The following is an 8,490-nucleotide window of genomic DNA, read 5'->3' as shown; positions in this document are numbered from 1 at the left end:
GAGCCCTGCTTTTCCGCACACCCACAGAAGCTCGGTCTTCCAGCTTGAGCTCGCTTTCAATATGCTCTCACTGTAGCTGTGCCATCCAAGTCCCTCACAGGCCTCGCAAACCCTGCATGCCTGCGCTTTACACGTGGTTCTGAGGCCCAGAGAGCCTCTTCTTCTGGTTTCAGATCTGGTGGATAGCAAGGGACTGAATGCGAGTCTCCAGATCTGCAGGTTGGTGCCCCTACTCCTAACCTGTCCCAGGGGCTAAGCTGTCTTCTGCTCCCCTCCAGCCCACTGCAAAGGGACCCGCGAGGGTTCCTTGTCGCGCACAACATTACCGCGCTTCTTAGTGCGGTCCCCAGACATTTTGTGACATAGGTTCGAAAAAAAGAGGAGGGAGGTGAAAAAATACTTAACAAATTAAGTCTATCGAACATTATTTGCAGATTACGGGGCAGAATTGTGTTAAAGTATGTCCGGGCTCATTAAATGTCAGCATTAACAATACAGCACTTGGCAATCAAGGCAGTTCTCTGGCTGTTAGTCATTAATCACTCTCTGACGGTCCTGAATTGGAAACTAGGAAACTGTTCACATGTGCTAGATGTACCTATTTACCCTTGCTGCAATCACGGCATGAAAAGTTTTCTTTGACTCCCTGCCTACCAGAGCCTCGCTTGTGGTGATAAGGAGAAAGGGTCCTTATTTCATGGACTAGTATTTATGGGGAGCTCAGGGCACCTAACAAACAGGCTTTGCATTTAAAGCTTTTTCGATCCATCTTCATAAAATATTTTACAATGCAAACAAACTCACTCTGCTCAAAAAAGTTTGCGAGGGCACATTGTGGTTGGGTGGGTTCTTGCAAGAGCAGGGAAGAGAAAAGGCACCTTTGAGATCTGTCAGGCATTTCAGTGTTACCTCACCCCCTGCCACGACAGTAATAACTGAGCATCTCACAGTCTATGGTTTTAAAGGATGTCCCCTCTTACAGCCTCCTGGGAAGGGAGACAGGGCAGGGCCCTTTGTAAAACGGAGGTGCGGAAGAGTCATTGACTCTCCCAGGGTCACACAACAAATCCAAAGCCAACCAGGGAATCAAAACCGGGTCTCTTGAGCTGAACACCCAAAGCCCAGGGCCATCATTCACAGTCAGCTCGAATCCGTAGGGAAAGCACATCCAGTGCCAGGCAACGCAGCCGCCTCTGCAACAGGAGGACCCAGAGGGGCTGCTGCACAAGAAAGGGTGTCTGGGATGTTAGGGCAAGCTGTGTGCTGTGTTGAGTGTGCAAGGTCTGGGGAATGGCATTAGCCTTTCTGGGCTTGCGTACTGATGGGCTGGGGGGGCACCAAGAGGAGAGTCCAAATGGCGAGAGGGGCGAAGGGCTGGTGGCAGCAGTAAGACAAGCCCCGCTGCAAAACGATGAGAGGTGGTGTTATTACACAATGGTCTGTGCCTGATGCCAAGGGGATAGGGTTAGAGTGCTTTAAAAAGCCTGAGTTTCCAGGAAAAATGTCTCAGCTCACCATCCCAGAGCAAAGGCGGTGTTATCCCAGATTCCCCTTCTCCACCAGCACCCTACAGCCACCGCCATGTCTCTGCTCTGGGCCTGCTTACTCCAAGCTGCTTACTGCAAGCCAGCTTGCAAAGTAAGCAAGCAGCTAATTGTAAACCTCAGGCTGCTCGGAGCAGAAGGAAATCCTGGCAGAGAGTAGCCGGACGCCTTCAGACACAATGTGCGGGGCGGCAGAGAGTGGGAACTGTCCGGAGAGCGCGAGTCAGAGGAGCGGGAACAAGGACGCCGTGTGCGATCTGGGAGGAACCCGGGTGCCCTGCAACATTAATGAACGTCTGCTCGTTGTCCAGTACCCCTGACTTTCTATTTATTTCTCCTCCTTGCCACCACATCTCATTCTGCATCATTTGCGCTCCCCTAATCCACAAGTCCCCAGCACCAGGCATGGGTTGGAAGGCAGCTGCCGGAGAGGCAAGGGAAGATGCTTCCAATGCAGGGAGGCTTCCTGGTGCAAATGGGGATGGGGACTCTCCATCCTGGCCTCAAGTCACAGGAGGTACCAGGGCTTCTTCTGGAGAGGCTGGGGCTGGGGCTGGGGCTGAGTCTGACCAGCCAGCTCTGGGAGTGGAGGATCGCTCAGGTTTTGTCTCCAGTTGGACAGCTCGCCGAGTGCCCCCTGTCCCGGTGGAAGCCATCGCGGCTCAGGCTGGCATTTAGAGAGGGAGAGGAAATGCAGAGAGCTTGACACTCGCTGAGGGGAACTTGCCCAGAGGCTTTTCCTTCACTTAATCTTCCAGACGCCAGCCCAGTGGCCAGCTGCCAGGATGCCAGGTCATCTTCTCAGTAAATAAAGGAGCAATGTTTCCAGCCCTTGATCCTGTTTTTCAAGGAAAATGATTAATGGCGCTTAGAAACCACAATTCATCCTGGGAAAGAAAGTAGGTTTACCCAAAACACGCATGAGCCTCAGTGCTCAGATCAGCTTCGAGGGGCAGGCGGGAGGAAGCTAATGGCAAACAGAACCCATCTGTGCAAAGAGAGAGGGGGAGAGAAAAACACCCCGGCTAAAAATACTCACTCGAGAAGCTCAGATGAAGCAGGCCGCGTCTAAAAATCTGGGGCCCTTTGGGCAGGGCATCCCAGGGGAACAAACTGTTTGTCCATCTCTCTTGTAATTCTGTGCCAAAGACCCCGCTTTAAAGTTCGGTTGATTTGCATTCACGTCCCAGCTCTGCCACAGATTCTCCATGTGACCTCGGACAAGTCACTCAACCTCTTTGTTTCGGTTCTCCGGTGGCATCTGCATGCCGGTCCTTCCTTTCATCTCATTTGGCCTCTTCAGGCTGCAAACTGTACCAGACACTCTGCCTGTACGGCACCTGGCAAAATGGGGCTCTGGGCTCAGCCCCCGACTGTAGAATAATGGTAATTAAAAGAGTCAGCGTTAACGGTGGTGAGTTTTGTGATGCTGTCACGTGTGCCTGCAAAGAACAGTGCCAAGCCCTCCTTGCCCACATCCATTATACCCAGGCCGAGGATCAGTCATCGGATGGTAACAATTCCCATTCCCCACCGAAGGGGAGACGGAGTCAGAACGGCGACCTGGAGGTGAAAGCCTCCGTCGCCTGCAACTTATTTAAAGTTGTGAAAACATCTCATCTTCCCGTCTAATGTCAGGGTGAAAAAATAACACTTCATCTGCTGCCTTCATCTGCGGGGCTCGGGCAAATCTGGCTGGCCCAGCTGCACACCAAGTGCAGCTGTCAACACGCCCCGAGCCCTTCATTTTGATCTGAGATGGAGGGTATCAGTGGGAAATTAATACGTGGAACAGGCTGTGATGAGCCTGGAGGCCTGGTTTGGTGAGTGATGGGAATGGGCTAGCATCAGGACTGTCCCCAACCAGGGCCCGAAACCTGAAGCCAGCCTTGTTGGTGAAAGCTTGCGGCACTTGGTGCAAAGTTAAGTTGTGTTTTTGCTGCTGCCTCTGCGCAGCTTCTTGGCTCTGGGTGGGACAACCTAAGAGGCTCAGGGCAAGGCTTGTGGGAGAAGGTCCACCTCAGCTGGAAAGCACCCAGAATTTCACATGCAAACTGGGTCATTTCTCAGGACACCTCCAGGCTGGAGAGGAAGTATCTTTACTGGACAGGTGCTTAACTGTGGGCCACGTGCCGTACCCAGCCAACACCCAACGGGAGAGTTTTCCCTAATCGTGGCGGCTTCTGGATCCAGTGCATCTGCGTGCTAACCTCATGGTTGCAGCACAATTACCAGCAGGGTGGGGTTGCATCCATCATGCTGCTTTGCATGTCTCTGATCAGGAACTGGAGGAGGGATCTCTTGTGCAAGGAGTCCCTGCTAGGGTGCTGTCTCAGCTGAATGCCTCTGAGCCTTTGCTTTTGAAGGGGAAAGGCCCTTCCTCTCAAAGCCTCCTTATGCCCAGTAGCATCATCCTGAGGGGGCCTGGAGGGCTCAAAGATCCGGACATCCCCCGGGACAGAGACAAATCTCCGTGCTGTTCAGCCGTGCCGATGGAGGGCCAGCCATGACAAGGCAGCCCCTCCAAATCGGGGCTTTGTTACATGATCTACATGTTAGTGCTGCCATCCCTCTGATTTCAAAGCTCCACTGTATAATCCCCTCTTGTCAGCAGGTTAGGCTGGGCAAAGGGAACAAGATACAGGCTGGTTATTTTGGAAATGCATGAAAAAACTTCTCAGGCATGAACTCTGACTTGCATCCAAGCAGCTGTACTCATTCCCATTTGGGGTGAGTGCAAGGGAGGGGGCAGGAGGAGGAGGGAAAGGGCTTGCTAGCAAAGAAGCCACGGCCGGCGGCCTGGCTTTACAGCCCAATCTGAGGGATAAAAATGAGGGCTCCTGCTCTCCATCAAGCCACTAATACAGAGCAGTTCAAGACAGCAGAGCAAAGCAAGACGGAGGAGGCAAGCACAGCTGGTGACCGGTGTGGGTAAGGGACCACAGCCTAGCGCAAGGGCAAGCCTTCGATCGTGGCGGGGTGCTTTCTGGAGCTAAAGAGAAAGCTCAAGGATGCCAATTTATTTCCCAGGGAAGCCTCACCAAGGTGCTGGACCTGAGGTCGGAGGTCACTGGCACTGGGGTGATATATTTAGACCACGATAAAGCGAGAAAAAGGAAAAAAATTCCTGGAGGAGGCAGACCTACATTCCCTTGGCCGGGGAGGAACTGGATGAGCTGAGCCAGGGAACAGATAGTTGGATTTCCCTCACTTCTCCCTTCAAATAAATCACAGCTCCAGAGCCCTTTAAACCCTGCAATACGATCTGTTCCAATAAGGAAGGGAACGAAAGGCTGTGTCTCTCTGGAAGCCTCCAGAGCAATAAATCTACGACATACAAACACGTACCAGATTTCCAAACACATTTATTTTATTGTATTGTTTTAACAGAATGCAAAAATCAAACTCCGATAGATTCAGCCCCTCATTTAGCTGCCTCTGTGCCGAGGCCAAAGCGCCGCCGCTGAATAAGATCAGGCGAAAGGAATGTTTCCGTAAGTGAAATGCCCGGCGAGCGTCCGGCCCAGGGGAAATGCTCTTTCCCTCTGAGTTTTGCACAGCAAAGCTGGGAAGGAGGCAGGGGCCCGGTCCTCCGTGGCTCTGCGCTGGCCCTGTGGGAAGCAGGGAACTTTCCCGCGTCTGCGCTTCCTGCATTTCTTTGGCTGTTTACGGCCTCCCTGCCACTGGCATGAAGTTAGAGCAGCCTCGAAGCTGCTGCAACTTAGACCCTGCTGCCCATGCTCTTTTACAGACACTGGAAAGCAGCAAATTGCCATGACGTGCTATGGTCATGTCCCATGGGGCCCCCAAATTGTGCCCTATACATCTAATGCAAAGGCAGTGCGCCAACAGAAGAGTTATTCCCAAAAAGCCATTTCCACAGTCCTTAAGGACCCCTCTAGGCTGCCAGTCAGGGGCACAAGGGCTGGCGTGGAACGGAGAACTGAGCCCCCACGACTGTCAATAATCAGCGCCTATGAATAATCCTGAGCTTTTACTCAGCAGTTCTCACTGGTCGATCTCACAGAGGAAGTTGGGATCATCAGCTCCATTTTACAGATGGCAGGGAAACTGAGGCACTGGGCAAGAAAGTAGCTGGGCCAGGGTTAGAGAGACACACGGCAGAACCAGGAACCTCTTGCAACTGCCCGTTGCTTAGTAATAGTGGACGTCCACACCCGTGGCCCTTGCCAGACCTGTCTTCCCAGCCCAGGGATTAGCATCCAAGCTATGTCAAACCTTTCCTGGAACAGGTTAAAGCAGAGAAATCACATGCTCTGTGTGTGCATGCATGTTCTCTCCTCCTTCCCACCTCACTCCATCAGATACTATGAGACTAACCAGCTGCCCAAGTAAAATGGTTTGCAGAAGTATGTCTGAACTCATTAAGCGTCAGGCCAAACAATACCCGAGCTGGCAATCGGGGCAATTTCAAGGCTGTTGGTCATTAATCACTCTCTGACAATTCTGAAGGGTCCAGTCACTCCACCGGGCTCAGCTATCCGGGGAGAGTAACTGGAAAGCACGGGGAAGAGCGCTGCATCGTGCGAGCGGTCCCCGAGAACGCAGCTGCCATGCAGAACAGATTCGGCCGGGAGCCGCGGCTCCGAGGAACCTGCGGCCGCTGGCAAAGCAGTGGGGAACTGCGAGGGAGTACAGGAGAAGGGGGATGTTGCAGGGTTCACAGGTGCTTTTCTAGCCCACAAACCAGATCTAAAACTCCCGCCGCAATAGACTCAACTGGAACCCTTGGGACAAAGCAGCTCAGGAGGCCGTGCTGCTCCTTGGCTACCTTTGTTCTGCCCATCTTCTGCAGGGAGGTCCCATGTGTGGTCCCATGTGAGGCACCAATGAAACTGCTTTGGCTGTGACTTTTGGTGAGCAGGCATTGTATGTCCCCAATGGTGCCATAGGTGCTGCTAAAGCAGGGGCAACCTGCACAGAGACTGGTCCTGCAGACCCTCAGCACAGGATGCAGCACAGTATGCTCTGGTGCTGCCAGCAGAAATGTTAGCTCCCGTGCAAAAATGCAAGCTCCATGTCTGTGCTTGGCCCTGCTCCCTTTTTCAGCAGTGCCTCAGCCTTGTCTCCTGTTGGGGTGATGCCCATCACACGTCTGACCTGTGGATAAATGAGGCCTTCAGCCTGCAAGGCTGTCCAACTGGCACCTTCTGCCCACAGCTGGCCCCCTCTGAAAGGTTTTCACACCCACACATGCACAGATGCAACCTGCCTGCTTTGGCAATTTCTGACCTTCCTCCCAGTTGCACAGGAAGCCCAAAAGCCCCGTCCACCTGGTCTCATCCCTTCTCACAAGAGCCGAATTGAGCTGGGAAACGGCCAGGGTAGCTCAAGGAGAAATGCAGATGGGGATGAATGAGCAGAGTCTCCTGGAGGAGGCGAGGGAGTCTGGGACTCGTGATTAGCTGTTCTCCCTAAGGTACCTTCTATAGCCTTGCAGCGCTAGGCTGGAGATGGTCTGATGATGATGTATAGGGCTTGGACTCAGATCACAGGCAAATAAGGATCATCTTATACACACACACAGACACGTGTGTGTGTGCTCTATGTGCATGTATATATGTGAACATACACACATGAACAGAGGAAGCATTTGTTTGGATGGCTCCATCTCGCGCAGCCGATCCCCAAGTAAAAGTAGTGCCAGATCCAGCTTGCCAGGTGAGCCACAGCCCTAGGTGGCATTAGCCTGGACTCCTATCAGGTGGCCAGCCCTGCCCAACAAGTCAAACCACCAGCAAATCTTTCAGGCAACCATTCTCCGCCCCATGCTGGCACAGAGATAGCACAGGAGAGGCGGTTATGCCATGCTGTTGCAATGTTGTAGGCCAGGGTCATCCCAACATCATGCACGAGGCAACCAGAGATCACAAGATGGGCTTAAAAACCCTGCAGTCTTTTCAAGCAAACCCTTCTTGGGCTCCTTCCATTTACTGGCTGGACTTTGAGCTTTGCGATTATGCTCGGGGCATGTTTTCACGGTTCTCTCCAACAACGAGCGTTAGAAATTTCCTCGCTTTCATTTAATATTTTAACAAAGGCTGAAATTCCCTCGCCGAGCTAGGATGTTAAGAAAAACGCAGAGTATCATGAGACTCACAATGCAATTACAGGAGCTGTCAACACCGGCACTGGCGTTTGCCACCGGTTCTGCTAATGTCCTGACGCTGGTGCGTGTAGGCACCGTGCTGCTGTGAATACTCCCTCTCTCAACCCAGCACAAAAGGCTGGATGCTCTGCAAGCTGCTGCGCACTCTCCATGCCTGCTGCAGTCCATCGGTGCACAGGGCGCTCAGGCCCCGAACAGGATCAGGCCCCGGCGTCTTATTTTTTGGAAAAGCTCAATGTCAGGAAGGAAGCGTGAGTTAAGAAACCAAGATGTGTGCACGCACAGGAGGACAGCGGTGCAAGGAGAGACAACGAGAGGCAGGCAGCGAGGTAGATGGAAAGGCAGATGCCGACGGGAAAACCACAGGCAGAGAGCAGTGCCTGGGCGACGCGGTGCGGGCAGGGGGCACGAAGCCAGAGCTGTTGCCTCGATGAAGTTATTTGGTTTGAGGCTGAAATAAATAAATAAACCCCAGCCGACCTAAACGGAGGAGAAAAAATATCGCCTGTCTCCCAGATTTATGGAGCTGCAGTGGCAGAGTCAGTCAGAGAGACCTAAGCGGAGCCTGGGCTGCCTCGGGTCCTGCTCGAGCCCACAGAGAAATTCTTTACTTATTGAATCACATTTATCATCCTTAAATACATATGCAGGCCCGTGTTTCTGAATCCATAAACATCTTTAACTAACTCGGCTCAACTAGGCCTCTTTCAGCAGTAATTTATATATAACTTTTTCCATATGCGGGGCCTGTCGCTTTAGTGTCATTTCCGGGAAAACAAGGGGGGAGCTGCGTGGTGGGGGGGGCAGATCGGAGGG

This window comes from Gavialis gangeticus, unplaced genomic scaffold, assembly GCF_001723915.1.
Source record: "Gavialis gangeticus isolate Ggan-Ray unplaced genomic scaffold, GavGan_comp1, whole genome shotgun sequence".
In the NCBI taxonomy this organism is placed as follows: Eukaryota; Metazoa; Chordata; order Crocodylia; family Gavialidae; genus Gavialis; species Gavialis gangeticus.
The sequence above is the reverse complement of the archived record's forward strand: the minus strand, read 5'-3'. Positions refer to the sequence as shown.